This window comes from Athene noctua, chromosome 1, assembly GCF_965140245.1.
Source record: "Athene noctua chromosome 1, bAthNoc1.hap1.1, whole genome shotgun sequence".
Classification (NCBI taxonomy): Eukaryota; Metazoa; Chordata; class Aves; order Strigiformes; family Strigidae; genus Athene; species Athene noctua.
Window position 1 is genome coordinate 240,173,831 of NC_134037.1, and position 26,719 is coordinate 240,200,549.

Below are 26,719 nucleotides of genomic sequence, written 5' to 3' on the forward strand. Positions count from 1 at the left end.
AAAATCTTGCCATCTGTGAAGATGAGGTTTAATATTTCTTCTATTTGCAATTCAATGAACTTGCACCAATGCAAATCTGGTTAAGTCAAAGGGGTAGTCAGTTCCAATTATTTTTATTAATGACCACAGCTATAATCACTGTAAACATAGAGTTTCTGACACTTAATAGAAAGATTTGACCTCATAAAGCTTAAACCCATTAGTTCATTTGGCCTGGCCTGTTCTATCTCATGGCTTGTGTTGAGAACAGAATTTGGTTGTTTAGCTTCAACATCCATCCTCAAAACTCATCCTGCCTTATCTTGGAGACAATTTTTTTAAAAAAAAAAAAAGAAAAAAAAGCAGAATCTATTACATTCCTTCCTTCATAGTTTGATCTAGAGTTTACTTCTCTTGTATAAAAACCATACTCTTAACTTTTAATTTGAATTTGTCTGTCCTAACATTTCAGACATTTTTGTTGTGGTCTCTTCCTGAAATTAAGAGGACTTCATTGTCAGGTACCACTGCACTCTGATAAAACTATTTCTCAAACTTCTTTTTTAGATGGATGAAATTACTGCTGCTTACTATGCCATTACTTTATCCAATACTTAAATAACTCCTGTGGCTGTTTTTTGAAACCACTTAATTTTTTTTCAAAAAGGATGTCAAAGCTGTCCCAAACATGCATCCCTAATTATTATTTCCCTGACATATCTCTAAGGATCGAATTACTCAGTTATTTTTTCCACATCATTTCACAACTGTTTCTCCACGCAGTCCTTTTTAGAATCACTGACATCATGATCACAGCATCTTTTTGAAGTATGCAGTCACTCACCTGAAGAAGGAATGAGTTTTATCTCCTATGGGCAGGGGCTTTTTGGCCACATGTGCAGTGATGGAGGGCAGGTGAAAAGGTGCAGGAAAGTTACAGATTCTGTGGAGAAAAGATTTTGGTTCTAAGGAAACTTGGAAAATCCTGTTGTGGTAGTCATGGGGCAGGATGCTGCATTTTGAGCTTGATAATTCAGCAGTGTCGAAATGGAGGAACCACGAAGGCATTTGGGTGGGAAGTGAGTAGCATGTGCCTTCCATTTGCTGGGACAGTAATATGTTGGGTTTATTGCTCACAGTATGGATATGCAATGATATTGCTCTCATATTGGTTCTGTCATATTTTAGTAAGTTTCTAGTAACTTACCTGAAAAATGGTACATTTTGAGTTGAAAATGTCTTTTCACGTACATTCTAGTCAGAGTCAATCCCTTGAAAATCCATTTAAAGAGCAAATCACAGGCCTCTAAAAAGAGAGGCAGGAAGAATCTTAAAAGCACTAAATTCAGCATTTTGGAATAAAAGAAACTTAAACCAGACAACATCTGTTGGTTTCAATCCCATGGGATTTTCTGCTTTTTTTTCCTAAATCTCAGCCCTTAATGAAGAGCAATGTCAGATTTAGAAAGGACAAAAAAAAAAAAGATTTATACAAAATTAGAAATATGTCTGGAAATCTGGAATCCTTGGGTACGTAAGCCAGCGTCTGCTCCAGATCTTCCTTTGGTAATGGAGAGAGATCCAAGTATTGTGTGATCACAACAGTACTCAACTGCTACCATATATTTAGTCTACACTGGGATGAATATTGACTGAAGAAAGAGGATTTAAATTTAGTTTTTAATGGCCAAAACCAGCTGCAGAATTGGACCCAAAGGTTTTTACAAAGTTGGGAGGTCTCTGCACAATGATAAGTAGAATTGCCATGATATATACAATTGCATAGGCTACTAAAATATTTGTGGGATCACATAAATTTCAGGGAAATGCAGAATGTTTCCAAGAATAACCAGCTTTATTAAGGTATTGCTGGAACTGTTTTATAGTCAACAGGTTTTTTAATACTGAATTTCAACATACTAAGTAGATGCATATATAAATCACATTCTGTCAAAATAACTTCTTGTATAAACTTTGTTTTCTTAAGGGTTTGGAAAACTTTAAAGCAGTTCTGAGGTATTGAGTCAACATACCAATGTCTTAACAATGTCAGAGCTGACACTACACTGCTGGCACTATTGATACACTTCAAGTATCCTGTGATTTCCAGCTTGAGTGTTAGAAAAGGAAGTGTAAAGGAAAGTATTCTGAAAATGTCTATAAAACTTCACACTTTCCCTTGCTGCAGGTATAGGAATAGTCTTTTGGCAGTATAAGCTTGTCACATGCATCAACATATTTTTGTACATTACGCCATTACGCCAGACTGTGAAATTGCTGAATTATCTAGTGATCTGGAAACAAACTAGCTTGCTATGTAGAATTCTGGCCTAAGAGGGGAATAAAGTTGGGCAATGTAAACTTGAGCTTATCTGTCATAAGCATAGCCCTGAAAATTTAAATTCTATCCTGCATGCAAGTGAAAGTTCATGCACTCTCAGCTATGTGGGGGAAAATCAGGTGAAATCTTCAGGTGCTTTGTTAAGAGTTGATCTGGACTGGAGAGATCTGTCTTAAGTTATTACTGTTCCTTGGTCAGCAAGTTGCACTGGTCAGGGGTGCCACCAAACCAACATCCCTTCCCCTGCTGAAAATACAGTTGCCATCTTTTTTTCATCAGATACGTCTTGTCTCTGACATTCATGCTGTTGCAACCTTTCAGCTGGTCTTCAGAGCCCTACTGCAGTCCATTATGCAGTTATATTCTTACTCAAGGCTCTGGCAAATCTGGCATGTGCTGGGTCTCCCTGCAAGCTGCCTTCAGCTGCAACACAACATTCAAGCACTTGTTTACCCATTCGCAAAGACCTGTAAACTGCAGGTCAGATTAACCTTAATGATGTTTGACCAACTGCGGTCCAGAGGTACTCAACTGGGATGCTGAAACTTCATGGCCCAGGGCACAAGATTTTGGAGGATGACTGCATGGCCCTCTGGGGGCTGGTCAACCCGTGCGTGTTCGCTCCCTGGACACATCCAGACAGAGCCATGCAACAGATCTGTTTGCTTAAAGCCTCCCTTCTTCCCTCCAGTGATTACAGTCCTATTTGCTTAGGCAAATGAAGAGCTGGCAGGCTGAACTGTAGGCTGAAAGGCATCTGGTGCTAAGGAAACCCTTCCCTTTGCACATACATACTATTACATACCTATAGCAGTAACAATTCTAATTTGTCCATGAGCTGCACTGAGGAGTACTTTCAAGATACACATCTCTATTAACCTCTTTCACAGAATCTATACAAGCAGCGTGTGTGTATGGAAAGAATTCAAAAGCTCTGGAGTGCATCACAAATACGTTTGCTAAAGCAGTGGCTATTTTTTGTTAACAGACTACAGAGTAATGAAAAAATTGGTCATGTAACTTCAGCTCTATACTTCCATTCTTTTCAGTGCTGCTACCACATCTCTGATACAGCAGTGTTGCAGTGGTACAAGGGAAGATTAGCTCAATTCCTGGCATTATTAATGATGCTGATATGGTTATTTTATTAAAGTCTTTATTATTTTAGTTTAGCTTTGGCTGCTCTGAGAGTTATGTATGCAAGTAAAAAGAAGGGGCATTTACTCTGGGGTAAATCCACTGACTCAGTTTAATGTTGACAGCTTTATCTGGATTTAAGCCACTGTATATAGGATCCAAATCTGAGCTGACCTCTGACTGTGAGCATGTAGGATTTCTTGTTGTGAATTTGGTACTCTTTCAATGTTTGCCATAGTCCTGTAAATTTAGATAGTTTAAGGTTCATTCACTATACGAGCTGACCATCTGCTCTCAGTAATTGCGAATTCACTTCCAGTATTAATAAACTGTTCTTGTGTTCTTGCATGTCTCTAAAATGCCTCAAGCAACTGTTCCTTCCTCCCATGGAAAAATCACAGCAGCTGTGGAATTCACAAGGACTTTGGTGCTTGTCTCTTGCTACACTTCTGGCAGCAAATCGCAAAGTGCAAATAACTTTTCTAACTGCCTAATAACTGCAAACCCATTAAGTGTAACTTCTGTGACACCAGAAAAAAACCCCTTGCTTTAAAAGAGCCCTAATGGGATTAGAGTGTGTGAACACCTGGGGTTGCTCTCAGGGCTACCTACTAACTGGAACATGTTAGAGATAAGGACCTGGTTTCTCCCTGAGCATTGGCCAGAGTAGCTGAGTGATACCCAGTGGAGCTGGGGGCTGGAAGTGTAAGGTGAGGATGCGCCTTCTCATCTCCAGGCACCCCTGTCTCTCCTTGCCTCCTTCCTAATGTGGAAGGATGCTCATGCCCCTTCACACATTTTTCTTTTGCTACAAAATCAGCAGTCCTGGAAAGGAAAAAGAATCTATTCTTCAAGAACGCAGTCACATCTGTCTTGTGTTTATTTAGTCTCCTTTGATAAAGGACCAGTCCCAGGAAGAGCTCAAGGCACTGTTTTGCACAGTGCTTCCCTGCTCACTGGTTCAGGACTCCTGCTAAGGAGCTGCAGCTGCAGCATGAGCTCTGGCACTGGCATCCCCACACCCTGCCTGGAGCCAAGCCACACACCATGGCCAGAGGGTCCCCAACGGCCTGCCTGGGGAGGACGGGCAGCCTCAGCCCACCAAGGTGAGTGGGCATCCACCAAAACACTCTCTCCTGCTAGGTACTTATCAACAGCTACCACTAAGTATTCTTGTGAAACGCAAAAGCTAAAATCCTCTTCTGCACTGAACTGCCAAAGTTGTATATGTGGGCACAGACTACCCAATTTCTAGTTTCTTGCGAAACAGCTGTCAAAGGACAAAGTGACATATTTCGCATAATACCTTAATGCTTGGAGGTATCTGCCTACCAACCAGAAGGGACTTAAACCCATGGTCCCCAAATCTTAATAGAATATATGACCAAAATGTTGCCAAGTACTTGAAGGCACACAAGGAAGACGAAAAAACACATTTTCACTAAGGTCATTGTTTTTTATTGGGTTGCCTTGAAATTTCATTTTAGGAATCATGTAACATAGTTATGATGTTTAATGCTTTGTGGCAAAAGTGTGGAAAACATGACAGAGGTTGCAGAAGACACAAAAGTATTTGATTAATCCAGATGGCAGAAGATAAAGGAACTTAAACAGGTGTATCATGTTTGCATGGCAAGGTTTTGGTAGTGGGGGGTACAGGGGTGACTTCTGTAAAAAGCTTCTGGAAGCTTCCCCCCACATCTGATAGAGCCAGTGCCACTGAGCTACAAGATGGACCCACCGTTGGCCAAGGCCAGGCCCATCAATGACACTGGTAGCACCTCTGTGATGACATATTTAAGAAGAGGAAAAAAACCAAACCCAAACAACTGTGCAGCAGCAGCTGGAAATGGGAGTGAGAATATGTGAGAGCAACAACTCTGCAGACACCAAGGTCAGTCAAGAAGGAGGGGTAGGAGGTCCTCTAGGTGCCAGAGCAGAGATTCCCCTGCAGCCTGTGGAGGACCCCACACCGGAGCAGATGGATGTGCCTGAAGGAGGCTGTGGTGAGCCCATGCTGGAGCAGGCTCCTGACAGGACCTGTGGACCCACACTGGATCAGGTTTACAAGGAACTTGTGACCCTGTGGGGGACCCACGCTGGAGCAGTCTGTTCCTGAAGGCCTGCACCCTATAGGAGGGACCCACACTGAAGCAGTCTGTGAAGATCTGTAGCCCATGGGAAGGACTCATGTTGAAGTTCGCGGAGGACTGTCTCCTGTGGGAGGGACACCACACTGGAGCAGAGGAAGAGTGTGAGGAGTCCTCCTCCTGAGGAGGAAAGAATGGCAAAACACAACACGTGATGAACTGACTGCAACCCCCATTCCCCAACACCCTGCACTGCTGGAGGGGAGGAGGTTGAGAAATCATGAGCGAAGTTGAGCCTGGGAAGAAGGGAGGGGTGGGGGGAAGGTGTTTTTAAGATTTAGTTTTTATTTCTCATTATCCTACTCTGATGATTTGTTTGGTAATAAATAAGTTAAATTTTTTCCTCAAGTCGAGTCTGTTTTGCTCGCAATGGTAATTGATGAGTAATTTCCCTGTCCTTATCTCAACCCATGAGCCCTTTGTTGTATTTTCTCTCCCCTGCCCAGCTGAGGAGGGGAGCAATAGAGCGGCTTTGGTAGCCACCTGGCATGCAGCAGAGTCAACCCACCATAACAGGGCATAATTAAGCTAGGTAGGTATATGAACAATACACTGGCAAATGAAATTCAACATTGCAGAAAGCAGGGCAATCAATAACTGTGACAAATAATCAGATCTACATTGACCCTTTGCAGGTTTTTAAATAACCTGTCGCAAGTTTGCAAGAAGACACTAGATCTGATTTCCAGCCCTAGGCGCTGTAAAGGCCACGTTCCTTCACCTCCTGGGAAGTTGGGGTTTAATGTCCTCCTTTAAAGTACAGCCTTGTGCAGGTCTCATCTCCAAATTTTTGCTGATTTCACTGTGTCTCTCACACAGGGGTGATACCATCTCTGAATAACCCAGTGAACCCCAGTTTCAACTCAGTTAAAACTGGAGGAACTGAGTTTCTGCCAGTATTGCCTCTTTTGCTCATAGTATCCCTATGTGTTTCTCAGCATACAGAGAAACATCTTTCAGTTTCTTCCCCACACAGCAGCCTTCACTGTGGTTCTTCTGTGCATGCGTATTTGTCGCATTAGTTCTACAGCAAACTCCACTTGTTAAATCCTGCTCATGCTTGACATCCTTTCAGGTGACTCCTACAGCTTGCCAGGCTCCGATCAGTGATGTTCAAAAAGAAGAACTGGTTTTAAAAAAAGTGTCCCATTAGGTTTGACCACTCATTGTTTGCTTTGGGCTTGTCACGGAGTAGTAGCTTCCCTCCAGTCAGCTGCACTGTACATCCCTCATCATCATCCTCCTCCTCATTCTTCCCATCCACCTCCTCCTCCAGGGTTTCCCACTGCAGGTGAGCAGAGCTGGCTGCCCGCAGCTGGTCCTGCTGCTCCCACCAGCCTGTCAGGGGTGCCTTGCTCCACAAATGAGATTTTAATGCCAGAAGAAAAAAATTCTCATTGTTGGTGTTTTGCATACTTCGTCTTCTATTCACTGGGTTCAGACAGCTGGGACCAGGGCAGGCATAAGGGCTTCATGGCCTCTAGCAGGCAACAGCTAGAGCTGCAGGAATTCCCAGCCAGTACATAAGTTCATGGAAAAATATTTTTTTTTAAATTAGTAGATGTTTTCCCCAGTTCCCTATGGAAACAAGGCTTATGCAGACACTCCCTCTGCATGTGCTGTCTCCACTTCACACCCACAGTAAATCTGGAGACAGATTTCAGGTTAATTTAACAAAGGTACAGAAATTTCACAACCGGTTGGTTCCTCTAGGATTTGTGTCAATAGATGTGCCTGTGCCGAGGAGAAAGTTTTAACACTCTCCAGCAGAAAGGCTGTTATTGTGCAGCTTCACACAGTACAAGACACCAAAATATCAGCATCAGAGAGAGATTACGTGTATGGAAGAAATTGCTTGGATATCTGTTGTGAATCAGCCTTATTTGTTTACCTGCTCATAGAAGTCCTGACCTTTGATTTTATTTGATAATTTGGTTAGTGCAGACTCAAAGAACATCATGTCTCTTCCATGGCACTGTCAGATACTCCTCCTGGGAAGGGAGGGGGGGACCTCTCCAGGTTGCTGGTACTGCGCAGACCATCACAGTACACTGCTTGCTTCATCGCTTATAAATCTGTAAGTGTCACTCAAGGTTAGTGACTGGTTAGTCAGGTTAGGATCTGACTTCTCATTTTAAAAACTTATTTCTCGTGTGTTACAAACACTCGAAATGACAAAATTACTGGTAATGACTTTTCTGAGTTTGTACCACAAATGCCAAGCCCATTAAGACTGAAAATGACTCACATGGAACCATTCAGGCTTTGCAAAATATCTTGCAGAGGTTTTTTTTTTCCCTCTCATTTTTCCTAGAAATGATGTTTGAAAACAAAACCACAGTATGGCCTTTTTGTGCTACAAAGTCTTTGTTGCTCTTGCCAAGAGAGTTAAGAGGAGGACAAGGCCTGGTGTGGCATCATATGCTTTTGGTGTTCAAAAATATGTCTAATTGGGACCATCTTAGGAGGTACTAGTATGATGTAAATGAAATCAAATATCACTAGTTTAGACTCCTCATAAAAATCCTTCTCTCTGTTCCCTTGTACTCAGGCTCTTCATTTCTAAAACCCAGTAGTGGTCTGTATCTTGGCTGCATCAGCTGTCAGTGATTGTCTCACATGTCCGGGTAGCTTCCTAGCACTGACATACGTAATCAAGATCCTTAAAGCAAATCTCACTTTGCAGGAAATTACTTTGGGAGAACCATCATTTTCTTTGCCCAAAGCTGCCTAATGTATTGCCAGTTTTGGTTTTTCTTTCATTTCCTCTCCCTCTGTAAAGCATGCTGAAAGGTCTGAAGGACTATGATGATAGAAATTATTAGTAAAGATTTTTGTGTATGTGTGTGATGAAAGAAAACAAATTTATCAATACCGTAACTTACCAAAAAAAGCAAAGGTTAGTTCTTTGGGTTTCTGAAAGGTCAGTGAGACAATGTTTCATACCTTAAGCATGCTGAATTTTGCTCAGAAAGAATCTTTATATGTTTAAAAGTGAAATTTTATGCTGTGAAATAGTCACAAAACAGACTCCTTTGCTTTCTCTTCAGTTGATGTGAGGATGGGGGAATCACATACTGACTGGCACCGCTAACATCGAGAATTCATGCCTGTTCCCCTAAGTGCTTGTTCAAAATAAACCTCTGATGTCTTGATTACAGCCTGTTAAGCTCCAGAGCAGTTTCTCAGATGAGTTGTCAGCATGTAAGCGTTTTCTTCTACTGATGTTTGAGGCAGGGCTGTGAAGAAAAACTTTTTTTTCTGTTGCTTAGAGACAATCTTCTGTGATAAGCAGCATCTTTCTTTATTTTAACGAATCCCACCTTAAAATCTCTGGGAAATGCATGATACTCTGTAAGAGGTGAGGTAAGCCTTCTAGCCTTGTTTGGACTTGGTTTCATTGTAGAAGGCTAGAGGTCTTAAATATATGGATGTGCTGTGAAAATATTTTTGGTAGAAATGAAAGAGGAGGTGCTGGGACAGCTGTTTACTCCCAAGCTCTAGGCTACACTACTTTAACTAGTAAAAGTCTTGCAGTGGGAGAGTTGCTTTGTGGAGAGTTCTGCTTGTCTGTTTTCGTAAGTATGGTTATGAATTTTTGCATATAAGTGTAAGAGTTGAGTTGTCATAGGGTATTGAAGGCCTGGCATACTTCACACAATGTGCTTTCTGTGAAGAGACTTTCAGATGCTGGGAGTGTTCTGGACATAAAGCATTTCTGCATCTAGATGCTGCTTCTTATTCCTGATCTGGAAATGCATTTTGGACAGACTTTAAGAAAATTACTATCAGAAGCATGTCAACTTTGAGATGCCATGTATCCTACTGCATTTACCTTGATGTATTTTACTCAGATTCTGCCTGCTCATAAACAGGGTGTTTGGGAATACAGTCATCTTGTCAGATAAATTACCTGAAATAGTCACAGACCTCGCACTGAGATATGATGGTGGAAAATCTATGCTTAGGGCTGTGGCACAGTCAGTGCATCAACTACAGCTCCTGTGAGAGATAGAAGAAATTTCACCCTGGGCAGCGATCGTACCTGATTTCAGAAACTTCAGCAGTCAAGCTAGAGGAGTATTTGGAAGGAGTCTCTTTTAAGTTTTAGGCAGTACAGGATGTGTTCTCAGGCATTTACTGCTCCCCAAGCCAACAGTAAGCTAGCACTTGGCTGGGTATTTGGGGAAGGCTCTGTTTCCATAGGTATTAGTGCTTGAAACCATTAAGTGTTCCACAGCTCTTTTACAAGAGGAGTAATTACATCCTGTCGGCAGAAATTACTCCCGCTGTTTAATTTGGAAACCATATTCTTTGCTTCCAGTCTTGTATGGTTGCACTGCAAGTCGCAGCTGCATTTTCTGCTTAGGGTGGTGGCACTTCTCTCTGACATGTGCATGGGGGATGATAGAGATGCCAATGATGTCCCTCGGCATGGCATTTCAGGTTTGCTTGTGACTGGGGTAATTTTAAATGCAGGCATAAAGCTTCAGAAATACAACTTTTCTTCACAGCAACAAAAATAACTTTTCTAGCTCTTGTTTCCCTGCAGGAGGGATCCTGAGCCAGCCCATGGGTGCACTGGGTCTTGAGGCAAATGCTGATGCCGAACTTTTCTCTCATACGCTCTCATTTTTAAGTCTTTCATGTACAGAAGGAAATTAGCACTCCAGATGATTGTTGTCTGTTAGTCGTGTTTTTTAATTACTGATTTTCAGGACACCCAATTAACTTTTTGCTGAAACCAAGTTTTTTTTTTCCTCCCCTGAAGCAAGTCAGTGATTCATATTTTAATATAAACTTTTTAAAAAGTTTGATTCATGCAGCAATTCCAAGAATTTTTGTTTCTGAGCTCTTTGAATCGTTTGAACAAACTAATGAAATACCATGCCTCTGCCATGCACAAACGGAACCTCATGTTAAGCAGAGCTCCCGTCATTGAAGTGTAGTAAGTGCCATTTTCAGGCCCCTGGAGATGCTTTGTCCCGCAGGAGCACCTTAGCGGGAGCATACAGCCACACTCTCCCAGGTCCCAGCTTGCAGGAGTGGAGAGGCAAGGAGATGCCACTGAATTAGGTATGGCAGCACTGGTCCCTGAGAAGGGAAAAATCCTGGGGTACAGAGCTTGCTGAAGAGTGTTGGGAATCAGGATGGGATTTATCACCCAGTTTGATCAAACCAAAGCAAACTGCTTTGGACTGGGCACTGGGAGCCCCTGCTTTTCAGAGAGGCAAGTGGGTAGATCAGCAGTCATTCGGTTGCATGATGAGTAAAGCAGAGAGGCACTGCTTAATTTTCATAAGCGAGGCTCAAGCTGTGGAGTTTAGAGTTGGAAAACATTTATATTGGCTATTAAAGAGAACACATGTGACACAGAGATATGCCATGTAAACTTCAGAGATTTTCCAGCAGGAGAAAGACTCTGAAAAGCTAAATGAGTACCAAGTATACATGAGAGAGGTTTTCCTGAAAAAGAAGTTAGGCAATTCATATTTTGATCCTTCAAATAATGTATTTTATGTTAAAATGAAAAGTGTATGGCTTTTTCATCAGGTAGAGATAGTACAACTGTCCTACTTTACATAACCACCACAGTAGTAAATGAGTGACAAATAGTCCAGGAACGCTTTGGGAAATGGCAGTCTTAGGTAAGAGCATGTACTGCATGGAAACTGCCCCAGAAAAAAAATCCCCACTCAACACATTATCATTACAATTTTCTGCTTTATATGGGAAGTTTTCAAATCACGTTTTTCTTTTGATTTTGCCTTGAAATGCCCATTTTGATGCAGAGTTTCAAATAGTAATAACCCTGATACTATTTTTCCTTTCCTCTTGTCTTTTTTGCTGAAGGCATATCTGTGTTATGCAGCACTTTATGTTCCTTGTCTGTAACTTTTCAAAATTTCATAACCTTTAGGAAAAAATATGAGTATGTTTGTAGAGGAAGCCTGAAGAAAGGGTTCGTCTGGTCCTGGTAGCACAAATAAAATCTTTGCTTTGAGTTCTCCTCCAGAATCTGCCAGGGTTAGCACAAGACATGCAGTAATAAAACAGGATGAAAGGGAAGCGACAAGCAGTGGGGCACTGGCTCTGTGTGCCCTTCCTCTGCAGGCAGCTCTGTTTGTGGTCGTATGGGGGTTATTGGTGGTGTGGCAGCGTGACTAGGGGGGTAGCAGCAGGAAATACTGGGATCATCTAGGAGGCTGGCAGTTGGGAGTGACGGAGGAGATCAAAGGCTTGAACGTGTTTGCAGACTGGAGAATTATTGCAAGGCGCTTCTGAGATGTGGCCTGGCAGGACAGCCCAGCTGTCAGTTCTGTCCAGCAACGTATTTCCACAGGATGCATGAGTACGTGGCACCGTGGGGCCCCATCTGCAGTGCCACACTCAGAATGATCCAGCCCCATTCAGCTTGCATCGGTGGATCCAGAAAAGCTGTTCGAGGGGAAATGGTTTATTTTATCAAAGGAGACTGAAACAGGGATGTGTTTTAGTCTCCAGGACAAGGCTACCCTCACCTGCAACTGGAGGGTAAACACAAATGAGGGGAAAAAACAGTTGGAAGACCATGTAGCCCAACTGTGAAGAAGTTTCAGCTAAAACAGAGGTCCCAGCCATCAGAGGAGGAAATCTGCAGAGCAGTGGCGGGGAGATGTAAGCAGACGCAAGTGCTCATTTTCATAGATGAGCATCTTCATCTTGTTCATCTTTCCAGCAGTGTCCTTATATCTGTTGTTTCTTCTCAAGGGGCTCAAGGCATTTCCAAATCTATCTAATGGCTCATGCATGCCATCTTAGCAAATCAAAATCTGACAATAAGAAGAAATAATGTATTCTTAGTATCTTAGAGTTTTAAGATGCAAAATACAAGGTTTTTAATAATTCTTTTTACCACATTATAAGCAAATACACTGCATTCAGAGTGCTTTTAAAATATAAAATCTTTCCCCCAACAGCCTCATGGTAGAAGTCGAAACATATTAATTCAGCTCCCCAGAATTGTCCAGGACCAAACAGACATATATATCCTAACTGCACAGAGAAGGCCAAGCTTTCCTGTCTACAAGTCATTAGGGAAAAATGACAAATAATTTATTCTTCCTCCTTCCCCTCCACTGTGGTTGTGGGGAGCTGAAACTATTTGTGAACTTAGTGTTTCAGCAGGATCAGAAAAACAAAGGGACTGTTGGACTTAGACCACCTGAGGTCCTTTCCAACCTGAATTATCCCAGGGCTCTGTGATTTTATCATCCAGCTTTTTTAAGGACAAGGCCAGGCAGGCTTTCACCAGAGCTTTCATATGGAGCTCTGCATTTGCTCCCTCTGCCATACTTTCATCACAAGGTCTGTGAGAGCTGAAGGTCCTTGGATGGAGTCCTAGCTCATTGCAAAGGAGCTCTTTAAATCAAGGTGAAAGATCTTCCTCTGACCAAAGTTCACCCACCAAAATGTTTGCTCATGTTTCTTCTGGTGATTCCCCAAGTGTCAGCAGAGGGTGAGGCTACAGGTCAGAAGGCCCACATGAAGATCTGTGTGGCGCCCTGAGCTCTTCCCCAGCAGAGCGTTCTTGCCTGTTGAACTTCTGGGTAAGGAGTCATCCTACCACTTGAATAAATCAGTAGGTCTTCAAGTCTTTCACTTCATATGACATTTTCTAGCCTCTTTTTAAATGATACTGGGACTAATTAGCAATCTGACCTGTGGAGCCACAGTTTGTGAAGTCTGATTTTCGAATGGTGTCCAGTCTCAGCAGATCTCACAACTGTCTCCAGGTGAGGGGGAAGTGAGGGGGAATCTGCACAGAAGTGATAGGAGGAACCACTGTCCTTCAGCCCTGGGGTGACATCTGTACTGCCGAACAAGGAAGGGTCAGGGATCCCACAGCCAGGGAGCATAGATTGACTCATGTTCACACTGCTGAGGAGGTCGGTAGGAGTTGTCCAAAAGAGAGCTAGAGAGAGAACCAGCAGTGCAGATGATCTGGACCTGAGTTCATTCCATGGCCATCTTGTGTTCAGCCATACTGGACTACTGTAGGGCTGTTTTCGCAATTAGCAAATAGTGTGGCCCAATAGGAGAAGATTTGCAGAGAGAAACAGTCCTGATAAACGAACATCTGTGGTACCACATTTTGCTGTTTTATTGTGGATTTACTCTAGTTTGAGCCTGTGAAGTGAACACTCACTAGTGGTGGGAGCAGATCTTCCCATTCATCCCCAAGGAGCACAGTGCACTCTCTGGAACCAAAGCACATGGAGGATGATGTAGAGTAAATATATTTATTTTCACCTGCAGCAGGCTTTTTCCCTTGCTATTCAGGTGATGGTCAACAGTCTCAGGGCAGAGAAAGAGTAAATTTTGCCTTACGTGCCATAAACGTTACTCCAGTCAGTGGACAAAATGGTCTGCAAAAGTCCTTGCAAGAATCCCATTCTGGGTTCATATAGTGCATGTCACATTGTGGTATCAAGCCTTTAATCTGCTCTTACAGCCTTTGCTAGAGAGTTGAAATTCTGTTATTATTCAAATGGATATGTACTACTGATTGGTCTCATTTATGGATTTTCAAGTACATTTTAAAGGTCAAGCAGGTAATTTTAATCAGTCATGTGTTTTTTGACAACTGATAAGTACTGAATGTACAGCAGCACCTGGAAAGCAGATTTATTGTATTTGCCATTACATATTTGGATCAGGCACAGGGCTGGTGCTTCTCCCCTGCTTGTTTCACTCTTCATCATCAAGTTACTGGCACTGATCAAACAGTGCATCCACAGGAGAGCACTGTCGTTTCAGCACTTCAAATCTGAGTCACAGTTGCTTGGACAGGGGCCCAGGACTTGTGTCTTACGGCTGCTGATTAAGAGAGTAGTAGCTGCCTCAGTTCAGAGCATTCCTGGCTACTTAATCCGTACTGCTTTCTCCTAGGCTGCCTGGCTAGTAACCATTTGGAAATTAGTCTGGTGTAGTTGTTCTCAAATTCTTGTGTGCAATCCACTCATGTGGTGGTTGTGGAGAGCTGTTGGATCACAAGATGACTGTCCTCAGTTACTGTCTGCAGAATTGTAAGCAAAGAAATCAGAATGTTCCCATTTCTACAAATAGCAGTCACAGTTTGGGAGCAAGATGAGGTCAGGGGTTGTAACAACAGCTTCTACTATATGAATTAAAGGACTAACTGTATTGCTTATGGGAGATGTAGTACATACAGGGATGGGCAGCAAGGCTGACCAGTCTCAACATCAAACAGGTGAGATTCTTCAGCTTAGAGAAAAAAGAGACTAAATGGGATCTGACAGAAGCCTGTGAAGTCATCTGTTGTGTGGAAAAACTGAACTTGGGATTACTGTGGGGCATGTAATGAAGTGATTAGAGAGTCAGCGTAAGTAGACAGAAGTGCTTTTTTTGGTGTTTTTCCACTAAGTTTTTGGAACACATTAGGGTTGGGTGAAAGAGACTTCAAGAAAGGATGAGATACATTCATACAAGACTGGTGACGCAGTAGTCCAGCTCCAGCAGCAATCCAGGGAAGTCCCCAGGGTCCCTGCTTGCTGGGAGTTGAGCGGCACCTGGGGAAAAGCTGCTCCCAGCACACGCCACTCTTGTACCCTTCCCTGAGCTGCTAGCGGAGCTGAAACGTGAGGGGTCCTTCATCTAGCCTACGGCAGGAGCTCAGCTGCTCTTCAGCATGGGCAGCAGTCTGTGTGCCACCAGGACACGATCAACCGTTTGCATTGCAAGGAAGGAGCCAGTTTTAGCCCTGCCAACACTTGCAGCTTAAATGTGGCTCTCACCATAGAAAAACCCAAGAACCCCAGGATTTTGCAGCCCATTCAGATTGTATTCAGATCTTCACAGTCATTTTTAATTTCCACAGCACAATTTCTTAAGAAGATCTGGAGGGTGGAGGATTAAAACAATTTAAAGTCCGCAGAAACTCAGCTCTGTTTTGCTCTGTTCATGGGAACAAAGTTCGTAGCACTGGTTTTATAGTACCACCTTGCTTTTATACTCTACGCTTTGCTAAACATGATAATAAGTTCGGCGCTCTATAGTGCACTTAGTGCTGTTCAGAAAATAAAAGTATTTCCTGCCCACACTTCAAAAGAGCTGCTGTGATGGTAAAGGCTCTTTCAAGCTTAGGGCTGCTAGCCTAAACAGTATGTACACTGGGTTAGTCTGTGAAAAAGCTCTGTATTGCAAATGTAAATTTTTCTTTGTAAGAATGACAAGCTTCTGTTCAAAGCAAAGCACTATATAAAGCAGTTCACTGAGGCAGTATGTTTTACCATATTCCCCCTCTGGAACAGAGAGGAGTTTTGTATTACATTAATCAACTTCTAAGCCCTGAAGGTCACAATTATCTGGCCACTATTTTTCAGTATTAGTGATTTTAGTACATGATTAACTTTCATGTGTGCATCATTAAGATGAGGAATTGTTTTTGAAGTTTCAAATAGAGCAGCAGGTCTGAGCTGTAGTATTTGCCATACTTTTTCAGCCACTGTTAAAACGGATGATTTATAGAAAATCCAGCTGTGAGTTTTCGTTTCTTCAAGAGCAGGAGGCGGGACTAGAAACCAACCTAAAACCAAGCAGAGCATTGATCAGAGTAGAAATGATGTAGAGCACAGCTCCGCAGACAACAGCTAAGCATCGTGGAAGTATTAGCTGGCAGCGATAAGGAGGCGGAAGCAGCACTCGGTGACAGAGGAGCCATCTGTCAGGAACTAGGAATCCGATTTCAAGAGAGCAGAAAATGAAGTACAGAAGAGAGTGATTTTGATTCAAAGGTACAGTGAAGCCCAAAGACATCTGTGGACAGTAAGTTTCTGTACTGGAGCAGGGATGTTTAATACAGCAGCTAGGACTGTTTGGAAGGGCTTTTCAGCTTTGAAAACAGACATAAGTAGCTCCTTTGTAAAACAGCTTTTTACTTAAAGTTTTTTATTTATTTTTAAGAAGTAAATAATCTTATCTGTTTGAGGTGGCTTGTTTAAAAACTTGTAAACAAACTTTAAAACTGCTGGTGTCCATCACTTCAGAGGGTGGTTTTGTTTAATAAGGTCATCTCCTGTTGAGGATAAGATTTGTTCATAACCTTTCTGAAAAATATCTTAGAAGAAAAGACTGCTTTGGCTCCAGTTGTGAGGTGAAAAAGGGTAGGCAAGAATATTTTTTCTGGAAAGGGGAAAGGAGTTCCCACCCAAATAGATCTAAACTAACTGGAACTACAATGTATAAACACCCCGGGGCTAAATCCTACCCTCACTTACACTGAAGTAAGTCAGGTTTAAGTCTAATGCAGTTAATAAAATTACTCCTGATTTAATTAAGGATAGAATTTGGTTGCACATTTCTTAATAATGAAAAAGCCCCATGGTTCTTTCCAAAGTGCATTTTATGTTAACAGATTATTAAGGACTTGCTTTAAAATATGTTAAAATTGTAAACTCACATTGTGGTGCGTCTTTTGTAATGTATTTGTATCCTTCTTTGAAACTAGTACAAAAGCCAGAGTGAGATATTGTAAGCAATCTCATTATTTCTTGTTAGCAGGTTCTCAGATAAGTCTTGCACTGCTCATAGTTTCATGCTCGTTTCAGTTCAGTGGTTCGTATTTGGGGTGATACACTTTAATCCCAAAAAGGTTTGTGAAGCTCCAGCTGGGAGTGATAAGGCGATATTAGCTGTAGCAGAGAAGTGTCAAAGTTCTGTAAAAGAGCCCAGACTGTATTATTGGGAACGAAGCTGTTCTATTACAAATTGTGCAGAAAAATTACTCATTGCAGTGGTTTTAATGTATGAGTTAGAAGCAGAAGCATTGGCTGCTGACTGAGAAAAAAAACCCAAAACAAAACAAAACACAAACCCCACTCACTATTATGGCCCAATATGGATGACAAAACACTGTAGCATGTGTGGGAAAATGGCTGCAGTCCAATGTCTGGAACCATTTATCTTCTGGTAGAGTCTGGAAGATGACTGTTTTATGTATTTTACAGAAATCCCTGCTGATTGATTTCATTTACTTAGGGGGAGGGGGCATGGTGACTGATGGTGGGGACAACTGGGGAAAAAAAAGTGGATTTTTTTACATTATCTTAACATCCTGTTCTGGTTAGGGTTGTTGGCACCTTTTGAGGGAACCAGACCGTGCTGGGCAGCACAGTACATCCCGCCGCTGCTTTTGCTACTTAACACACAGCCAGAGGTTTGCTTCCTCTTTCTGTGTCTCTGTGAACTGAAAGCTGCGGGTTCTGCTTCCACTAGAGCCAGGCACATTTTGGAAATTACGATTTGCAGAGATCTGAAGGGGAATGGACAGAAATGGGTACAGGTCTCTGTAGCCTGCTGGTAGCTTGGCTGATGGTGGGTGCTGTTATTGAAGAGGGGGGAAAGAATTTGGGAAAGGTCTGGGGGTAAAGTCTGTTTACAATGTGCAGGGCTTGCTGAAATAGCTCATCCCACTTAGTCACATGAGGTCTTTACACTGGGATGATGATACAGTTTGCTTCTGACGTTTGTTGCTAAAATAGCCACAATTCCTGGTGTTTCTTTATTTGTAAGGAATAAAGAGCTTGTCAAGCACAGTAGATACAAGAGGGATATGCTGTACATGAGTGTCTTTTCTTTACCTTACTGTTATTTTTGCGTGTACTCTGCTTGCCTGTCTGTCAAGGTGTTTGCCTTCAAATCAATTAGTCTCATGTCACAGCATGACAGTTGCTTGTTATATACCAGACATATCTACAGACATTTTCTTTCATGTTGCAGGGAATCAGTGCCAACATTTTCATGTGACGAAACTAGAGAGGGGGGATTCATTTCCCAATCAGTACACTGCTACTGGGTTGAAGTTTAACAAAAACGGGGAGAAAATGGATTTTTCAATTCTCAGTACTACTTTATTTTGTACCCTTCAGTCTCTTCACAGGTTACAGTGGTTACAATGCCAAGTCCAATGCAGGGTCACATAACAAACCTGGAGAGAAAGAAATGTACTGTGTCTCTCCTGTCATGTCGTTTCCCACACATAAGCACTTAGTACAGTCAAGACATTCTTCATTGACAGAGTGGGAAAGAAAGAAAGATCTTCTATTTTCCAAACCACTGAGGAAGCTTTACATCTTTATCAAGTATTTTTATCAGATTGGTAGGAGCTACTAAGCACTGTGCTTAAACAGTATCCCAAGAATAAACCCCATATTACTTCACATCTGAGCAGCATTCTGCACTACTGTCCTGTGGCGTTGTCCATTCCGCTCAGATTCTTTGGCATCACTGCTCATCATGATGTCTTGATGTGCACTCATTTTCTGTATCTGTTTGTTGAGGATATGCTTACAGCTATCAGGCATCTCTTTGTTACTTATGTGTTGGCCTCTGATTTGTAAGTTTATGGGATTTTAGATTAATTGTAACCTTTTCTACTTTCTTAATTTTCTTAGCAACTGCATGTTTTGATTATCCTCCCACAGAACAGTTTCTTGTTGGGACCTTCCCAGAGGGGTAGCTGGCTTTGCTCTTGATTAACTGAGTTTGAGCCTTTCCTGCTTTTTTGTAGATGTAATTAGGGAGGGCAGTGGGTAGTGCCATGGGTTCCAGGTGAAGGTACTGGTTCTTTTCCTTGGGTATGCCACTGAGCCGCCCTACAACACAGAGCAAATCTAGTAGTGCCTGGTGACTTTTTTTGAAGATCTGCCTTTATCATGGGGTCCTTGAGGGGGACTATCTTCCTCACTGAGAGGATTCTTAATGCGATAATGCTGATAAACAGATGCAGTGTAAGTCTGGTGTCTTCCTTTAATCTTGCATTTGGGAAATGGGGGGAAAAGCTGATGAAAACTTGGGTTTTCATCCAATGGGACTGCATTCATTTGGTAATTTAGAGCATATCTGGGGGATGCAAGCCCTTGACCCTTCCTCTTCTGTAAGGATTTGTAGGGTAGTGTGCTCAGGCTCCAGCCATTTTGGCTACTGTGTACACAGTCCCTAGATATTTATTAGTCAGCTTTTAAGTCTCTTCATTACCTGGAAACATCCTTCATGTGGGCACCACTGTCCTGGTTCAGCTAGGATAGGGTTAAGTTTCCCCAGAAGGGGGAAGGGATCTCCAGCCGGGATATTCATACCATGCTGATGCTGGGTCCAGGCGTGGCAGCGCGGGAACTTTTTCCTTTGTGGCTTTGGTTGTGGGGAGCACGGGGCTGTCTGTAACCACTGCAGTATTTCTCTGGATATCTTTTGTCCTGTTTACTGTTATTACTGTTTGTTGTTGTTATTATCGATATTGTTGTTGTTCAGATTGCTTATTACACTGTTGTGTTAAATTTCTTCTTATTTTAACCCGGGGTTTGTGCCCTACTTGTGTCCGAGGGTGGGGGAGGGACAACAGCAACGTGGTCTCTGGTCCCAGCAGGGCTTAAAACTATCACAACCACAAAGGTGCTTTCCTGAGTGCGCTACTTCTTACAGGTAAAGCATCTCAGAACATATTTTATACACATTGCGCATTATCACATTTTTTAATATATTTTGTCTTTTTGTATTTTGCAATATAGTACATGACAAGCATAGGCCGGGTGGTAGAGCTACAGCTGACTCTTGTTTTCTTATCAGCTATTGTTAAAAACGGAAAATTAGATGTAAAAAAGAGAAGGGAGCTCTGCAGGCCATGGAACATTATAAAACTTCCCACTGAATATCTGCACAGTACATACAGCAATAGCAAAACTGTTATGTAATAAATGTGTTCAAAGTAGGGGCCAACTGAATGCAATGCATAAGTGATTTACTTATTCATTTATAACCCTAATCTAGAATCATGAATTTTTGCTGTCCCATAAAAATGATGACTTTATTTGACCCGTTAAAGCCTTCAGCATTAAGTGGCATTAAGTTGATGGCTACTTGTTTTATACCTTCAGTGAAAAATTATGCATAAATCCAGTAGGCTTTGCTTGTAACGTACTCATAATACTCATAAGCAAAACTCCCACCCAAATCTAGTGAACAAGCATGGTTTCTTGAACTCAGCAGAAAGGTCACCTCGTAAAAAATATGGGGGTATAATATTCAGGCCACCCAGGCAATTTTTTTTGGCTAGGACATTGCTTTAATTAAGTGATTGTAAAGTTAAAATAATAATAGGGTTCTGATTTAAGCAGATAAAAGCCAGGGGAGCTACATTAAATGCAGTTTCCATGCACTGAACACATCCAGACGAGCTAAGCTCACTCGCTGTTTGAAGAACATTTTTTTCACAGAGGGACAGACAGGATGGGCTGAGGTTAAGTCCTGAATGTTCTGGAGTTTTCATATTTAAATCAAGCTCTTAGCGTTTTTCTGTTCCTTAATTACCTTTGGTTTGTTGATTTATTGATGCTTTTGAAGGCAAGTAGACTCAGTAAAACATAATCATCCTGTGTAGCAGAAAAGCTTCTGTTAAATCTGTGGATGTTATAGACAAAAGGAAAGGATTGATTGAGGGGACTTTTGTGGAGATGATCTTCTATCTAAGGGTAAAAACAGTGGTAGCTGTCTTTTAAAGGTGGAATCGAATTACTGAATTGCAAATTAAATGGAAGGTCTTGTGAAGTCACTGGTTAGGGCTGTCTCAGTCCTTGAAATTTGCCAACACAGCCAACAATTTGGGCAGAAGGTGAGTGGGAAACTGTGGTCCTGCAGAAGGGGTTGGTGGCTGGAGCATCTTCATGGACTGTTGCTGGGAGGAGCAAAGGCTGGACTTACCTATTCTGTGTGAAATCACCCTTCCATTTGGGGGTGACTGGGGGAAATAGGAATACTATTTGCTTTTACACTTCTTACACAGGCTTTGAACAGGGATGAAAACTGCAAATGGCAGTTGTTTGCCAGCCATGAACACTGATGTACAGTTGAAAAGTCACAATATGGTCCCACCTGGCTTAGTTTTGGCAAAATACTTGGAGCTTGCACCTACTCTCTGCTGCCTGTGTCCCTGGGGCCCCCATACCATAAACCCCAATTCAAAAAAGCACCTCTGCATCTTCTTTTCAACTCAGCAAAGTATAACAACAAGGTATTACTCCTTCCTATGTGTCTCTCCTCAGTCTGTGTGTCCAAACTGGCACACCTAGAGCAGGGCATGGGCCCTCGCTTGCCAGAGAAGAAGGATTTGGTAAATTGTTTGTTTAGGAGATGTTAATTTGTCACATCCCTCCACCGCTGGCTAATGACCTACTTGGGCAGCTCTGTTGTATTAATTTGGTTTGCAGGAATATGCACACAGATGACCAGGAACGACTGTGGTAGATACAGCCGCAGTGATGTGTACCCCTCTTGTGCTTCTGAGCCACTGTATTCAAAATGTAGATGTATGTTAATATTTAGCACTCATATAGTACATTAAATGTCCAGAGGCCTGTAAGAACATGTCTAATTTATGCATCCAAATTAATAGAAGAGGTAATCACACACAACAGTCAGTCTTTTCATTACTTAATCCAATGAGGAATGAAGACACTATTTTGTTTGGACTGTAATTGCTTATACATACCTGAAAATACCATCACATATTCTCAGCTCTTTGTAAAAACACCAGAAGTTTGTCATACAAGAACATTTCAGACAGCTGCATAATGAATTAACTTCACTTTTTAACTAAACTGAAAATTAGAAGGCTGATCCAGATCTTAGTGAACTTAGGTGCTGAATGAACTAAACCAGTTCATTTTAAAAAACTGTATGAAAATCATCTTTCAGAAAATGAGTCTTGAAAAACTAGTATTGATAATGAGCATGCTGGCGGATCTTTAAGGCAGCAGTGGAACACCCTCACGCTTAATATTATTTATTTATATTACATTTATATTGCCTACCCGAGCTTCCAGAGTGAATTCAATAGACCACTATAGTTCTGCCTTAATTCCTCAGCCCTGGTTGCTATGGCATCCAAGTTAGGAAAATATCTGCCAGCTCCAGGTGGCTGAGCACACAGATGGGTGAAACATGAGCAGTAATTTACAGAGCCATGAGATGGTATCCTATGACCAGCAGGTATTGTCCACGGTTTTTGCAAAAAGGGGCAAGGAGTTGTGCACATCTCTGGGAAACCTTGGTTTTATTTAGCTTCAGCAAAAGAATCAGCCTGTAGCAGCAACCTGCATTTGTGCTAAGCGGTTCTGGCAGTGAGCTATGACATAATTTAATGAACTGTTCAAATTAAATACAAAAACAGAAATTAGAAGGGGCTGGTCGGTATCACCCATAGTCATGCTCAATAGCATCCCACTCTGTGATTCATTCCGCTCAGTTCAGTGGGGTTATGATAGGTATTGAATAAGGCAGCAGAACTGAGTCTTCAGGTTAAAGATGCATATAATGAGAATTGTGAGTACTATGCAAAAAAATCCTTTCTCATTTACAGTCCTGGTACTCAGAATTTGTCCCTTGAGATCTGCATAATATAATACAAATAGGATCTAAAAATTCAAACTTTATTTAGTTTTAACTGTGTTCAGGATCAATATTCAAATGCTTTGGCAGAGTTTCTTCCCCCATCCAGTTGTCACTGTTTTAAGTCACTTTAATAGCAAGAATTAATTTTCATTGAAAGACATTTTTTCCCAACATTTCTTTGTTTCCAGTAAGCAAAGAACAAGAACAAAGACTACTAGACAAAATACAACTTGTCTAAAATCTCATAAAAGCTCTCACACAAGAATCTATCAAGCCTGGGAAAATATGTGTTCTTTTGTAAAAACATATTTTTCCTTGAAGTCACTGCTAGATTGCAAAAGTTCACATAACATATTGGTATGTGTATGTGTTTATGTAAGACGGACCTCTGTATTTCACTTTCTGATGTCAGTGTTGCCTTGGCAACTGTATTTTATTGATTAGTAGAATATATGTAATTTGTTTCAGAGCTGCATCATCTTACAAGTTCATTTTTCTTTGTGAGAAGTGGTTTCATTTTCTTATTCTCTGAGTAAAATTATTTTTCTGATATGAGAAATAACATTCTTTTGATCCTTTTGGAGGTGTTTCTGTGGTTGTACACAAAACCCAACAAAGTTTGACAAATGCATGCTGACAAAGTCATTAAATACTTCAGTTATTGGTACATGCCTTTCTTATTAAAGTTCTTTTTCTGTATCTGTTAACATAGTATCTTATTTGTAGTTTCACTGGTAATCAACTAGAGACTCTGTCCATGCAGTTCCAGTTATTAGATACTGCATGGTGGTTTTCCTCCAGAGATTTCAAATTCCAGTTAGTAATACTTCATAGGATCTCTTTGAACTGAGTATTCTTACAGAATTTATTTTACACTTAGATAAGCTGAGATATGGAAAATTTACCCTCAAATAAGAGTAAATATGTAACAGTACTGAGAAACTTTTACTCTCGTTCTACCTATTTGTCAGGTCTAATGAGTAGTTCCAGATTTGGGACAGTAGCATCTAATGAACCAGTTGTCCCATTGCAAGTTCTATTGCCCTGAGTGCTGGACACATTTATGAGAAGTCGTGGTCCTGACCTGAAGACCTTTCATTTTCACAAAAAAACAGTGAGGGAGAGGAGAGAAAGGAGAGAAACCGTGTCTTGGTTCAGATGGTGCCATAGCCTGATTACATGCACAGCTGTAGATACCCCAAATATCCCCCTGCTTTTGGTTTTGTCCTTTCCTTCCCTGTCTTTATTTGTTTCATGGTTTATGAGTATCACAGGAGCCAAGACCAGGCACTTTGTGCAGCTTCCCGGATCAAATCAGACAGGGGAGCAATGAGAAAAAAAATAGGCCAAGGAGAAGGAGGAGTACTACAAATGGTGGATGGGAAAGTAATGGAAGTTCAGGCAGATGTTGATGTAAAAGCTGTCTTTTTTATGTAGAACTGAAGGCATAGCCATCCCTACAGTCCCAATATTAACAATTTACAAATTATAGCAGTGATTGTATTTATATGTCATACAGAGTGTAAATGATGGGAATGGGTTGTCAACACATATAGGAAAACAAGTCTGAAAATCTCTAGCACTTTCTTTAAATATAATAGTTCCTGACAATTAGATATCCCGTTGGGTGTTGTCTAAATATTTATCTTCAGTTAAATTACAAGAAGTCCATAATCAGGGAAAACCCGTGCTCTTCTGTTCTTTGTATTAAAGATGAAATTATGTTCTACCTTCGAAAAAGCACTTGGTTTTATTCTGTTTTATTTTGGTGGATAACTTTGAAAAAAAAGAAAGATAAAAGAGTCTGCCATTGATGGCAAGCAGGGACAAAGGCACTGTTACTAGATTGTGGTTTTGAAGGCTGTTTACCATGCTAAGTCAGAGACCATAATGTGAAATAATGTTTTTAATCTTTTGGATTCAAGCATTCACCAACAGGCTTTCCTAGCAACAAGGCTCCACCTAACACAGAGCCTCATTTTCTTGCAAGGATCCTGCAGTTTTACATGGATTTTCCAGGCCAGTCTTTGGCAGCAACAGCACTAATTTATTCCAGATGAAAGTCAAGACCACTATAATTAGCAATACCATGGTATTTGTTTGAAAAATCAAGAAATGCTGGCATTTGCTAGAGAGTCAATGTGTCTTGTGGACAATCCAGTCCATTTAATTCAAGATTTTAGGTACCTGGAGATAAGGAGATGGTCCAGTCCATTTGTCATAGTTGCTTAAATCACTTATACAGTCTAAGGAGAGCAGCAGTTACTTGCTAAAGACCTGTGGGGAGAGATCCATTCCCCCTCTCCATCCACCCATCCACCCACCCGAGGATGATTCAGTCTGTCTCATTCAAGTAAACACCTCTTCCATTGGGAATAAAGAGAAACAATAGGAAATAAATACTGGCACCTCCATGCAGTTGGGATCCATTTACTCATTTGAAGATGGATGTGACTTATCTTCCCCTTGCATAATAACCCAAGAATTATAGCACTCACCCCAGAGGGAGGAGATCCTGGGCTCTACTTGGTCTGAGTGTGTTGAGCTCACATCTGCATTTAACTGAGAGGAGCTAAATTCCTGCCTTCATAGGATGACCATCCGTAAGTCTCCATGCTTTTGTTTCTTAGCCTTTCCTTTTTTGCCTGTGAACACTGTAAACTCTGTAAGGTACCAGCTCATTTGTCATTGAATGTTTGAGCAGCACTGAGTTAAAAAAAGCCTTGTTCTGGTAAATGCATTATGTGTTTTTGACTGGTATTGGTAGAAGATGGGCTTTGTACAGCCTTTGATTATGACATGGTTTGTGGAAAAGATTATGAGTCTCCAGAGATGTTGTACTTGATGTATATTTCAGGAATGGCTGGCTGCTTGTTGGTTTTCTATGGGCATGATTATTTCCTCATTTTTGATTGTCTCTTCTGTCACATTTGTGCCAGAATTTAGTAGATCTGTACCACTGGGAAATGTTTTGCTCCAGGGTCCTTTCTTGCAGCTGCCTCTTTTAGGAGCTTTTGGACCTAGGCAAGTACATAGCTCAGGGCAGGGGTTGGCTACAGAGCTCCTACTCAGTGCAACAGCCCCTTAGCATCTTCTTTGCTTGGAGTTTCTAAAGAAGTAAAACATGGGAGAAACAAGGCTGCAAGGACAATGTGAGGGCATTATGCTGTGAGGACATTATGCAGTGAGGACATTATGCAGTCACTCCTGCAACACTGGTGAAGAATGGATCAGTGATATGTTCCTCTTATGAGTCATTCTGGAGCTGCCAAAAGTTGGAGCAGCCCATTGCCCAGTGATGAGTAGTGGTTGACCTTTATCCTCAGCATAGAGAATATTGTAAAATTGAGCTAAATTAATTGCTTTCTGAGCACTGGCGGCAGTGCAGCCTAGTTTCCTACGGATGTGGATTCCTTCCCCCCACCTCACCGAAACCAAGTCCTTACTTCCCCTCTTCCATGCCACTCCTCAGATCTCTCTCATCCCTTAAATATTGGTTGGAAAAATGGTACATATGCTGTGGCTGATACAAAGTGTTGTCTACTCTTTATCCAACTGTCTTCTGCTTCTCAGTCTGGGTAGTGGGTCCCCCCCAAACTGGCCAATAGCTTCTGAAATTGTATTGGGGTGCAGAGAGGTGTCCCAGAGAGACAGGTGGTATGAATAT

At 41.6% G+C, this 26,719-nt stretch overlaps 1 protein-coding gene across 7 annotated transcripts in view; it reads left to right on the forward strand.

Annotated features, from left to right (window-relative positions):
• The window catches only part of STARD13 (StAR related lipid transfer domain containing 13), a 315,514-nt gene that overhangs the window by 223,358 nt on the left and 65,437 nt on the right, over window positions 1–26,719 (forward strand). For 2 of the 7 annotated variants that reach the window (XM_074914354.1, XM_074914363.1), the window contains exon 1: window positions 16,267–16,434. The exons of the other annotated variants lie outside the window; for them this stretch is intronic. The gene's annotated coding sequence lies outside the window, so the exon portion shown is untranslated. Of the gene's footprint in view, window positions 1–16,266; window positions 16,435–26,719 lie in introns of those variants that run through there. 7 annotated transcript variants of the gene reach the window in all.